We start from the raw sequence: 1761 nt of genomic DNA, 5'->3' as shown, positions 1-1761 counted from the left end.
AGAACTTAGAAGACAGAACCTACACAGAACCTAGAGACAGAAGAACTTCGCTGGAGAGAACATGGCAAAAGATCCTGGACAGAACCTGGCTACAGAACCTGGCTACCGAACCTGGCTGGAGAACCGAGCGAGAGAACATGGCTACAGAACCTGGCTGGAGAACCTGGAGAACCTGGCTGGAGAACCTAGCAAGAGAACATGGACACAGAATCTGGCTGGAGATCCTGGCTAGAGATCCTGGCTAGGGTGCTGATCAACTGAACACTGTCTCCGTGTCATTCCTTCTTCCCCGACTCCGTCCACACCTTTGGGGACCCCTGGCCCTGCTGGGGCTGGACCCCAGCACCATTCCAGATTCCCAAAAGCCAAAAACAAAACAAAACAAAACAAAAAACGAAAATATTCACAGCACAATTTCCTGAGATGTTAACGTGAGGCTTAGCAGTAAACTGGCACAATCTCTCCTTTGCTGCCTGAGAGACAGTGACTGATCATACAGGTATCAATCAGCATGACTGAGAACCAGCGTCTTGTTGGACAACAGAGAATTCTGTGTGAACAACCTGGTTGAGAACCTAACTGTCCGAGATGGAAGACGTTTCAGAACCGAGGTCTGACTATCTTCTATATTTCCACTTTCAAGTGTAGGTGTGTGGTTGAATACCTCTTCCGTCCCACCGAATCCTAGAGAGGAAGGCCCGAGCCAGGATGGAGAAAGTTATAAGGCAGCAGTTCCAGCTCTTCCCTCACATCTGTCTTCACCTGGAGCACACCCTCTCTGTTATGTCAATTCCTTGCTCCACCTATCACATCTGTTCACGCCATATCAGACTCTCACTCCCTAAGTCCTCACTTCCTTCACATCTTGATGGGGAACAATGACTGGGTGCTGCATGTTGTGGGATCAGCCCACCAGCATCCAAATCCTGGCTCCGCACGTCTCATTTGTCTTCCTTCGAGCAGGTTCTACACCCTGTGAGCCTCAGGGCCCCCATCTCTCAGTGAGGTTAGTGAAGAGGGCCGGTTTCAGGGGACTGGAAATCGCATGACCACATGCAAAGGCTTCTAGAACAGTGTCTGGCACAGTAAAACCCGGTACGTGCTAACTATTAGTACCATCGTCATCGAGTTCCCACACCCAGGACACCACCTCCGACCCGGTCCCCTCTCCATTTCTTTTTCTCTCTGGCCGCTTCATCCATCCCATACCCATCTCCACTGAGCGGTTGCACTAAAATGCTCTCACTCACTTCAGGCAACGAATAAACGGACAAGGGCCGACAGAAGTTGGAGAAAGGAGACGCCGGCTATCTCCAGAATCTATCAAAAGGAAAAACAATAATCAACTTTTGCTTGGGAGGTGCAAGTTCGAGGTCCTTCTCCCCAACGCCCAATGCACTCACGGCCCTTCTCACACACTCTTCCCCGCCTCCCAGCGCTGCCGAGTTCGCCCGCAGAGTCGTCGCTTTCTGCTTTCTGGGCGGCTGCAGCGACGACAAACAGTATAAGCACTTTATTTATAAAATGGATATAAACATCAAAAGAAACAGCTAAAAGAATTGAAAGTGGACAACTCAAGGAGACAGGACTAGAGGTTGGGAAGGCTTCCGGCCCGGCTCGGACGCGTGTCACACCTAAATGGCACCGTCCCCGGGAGTAGCCGAACTTGTGCTACAGCCAGAAGCGTCCCGGGAAACAAAGGCGGCGGAAGAACAAGGCTGGAAGGGGAGGCAGAGGCTCCCTGCGGTCTCGAAGTCGCAG

The 1761-nt window shown here is 51.4% G+C and overlaps 1 protein-coding gene across 7 annotated transcripts in view; it reads right to left on the bottom strand.

Moving 5' to 3' along the window:
* Positions 1 to 1497, bottom strand: part of LOC102755511 (protein FRA10AC1) — a 34460-nt gene extending 32963 nt beyond the window's left edge. For 2 of the 7 annotated variants that reach the window (XM_006755084.2, XM_006755087.2), the window contains exons 1-2: positions 1416 to 1497; positions 1251 to 1320 (exon numbers count right to left, since the gene is read on the bottom strand). The gene's annotated coding sequence lies outside the window, so the exon portion shown is untranslated. The other 5 variants (XM_006755086.2, XM_006755085.2, XM_015557951.1 and 2 more) reach the window with 5 other exon arrangements.
* Between the last annotated feature and the right edge of the window lie 264 nt (positions 1498 to 1761).

Source organism: Myotis davidii, unplaced genomic scaffold (assembly GCF_000327345.1).
Source record: "Myotis davidii unplaced genomic scaffold, ASM32734v1 scaffold271, whole genome shotgun sequence".
Classification (NCBI taxonomy): domain Eukaryota; kingdom Metazoa; phylum Chordata; class Mammalia; order Chiroptera; family Vespertilionidae; genus Myotis; species Myotis davidii.
This window is presented reverse-complemented; position numbering and strand designations above follow the sequence as displayed.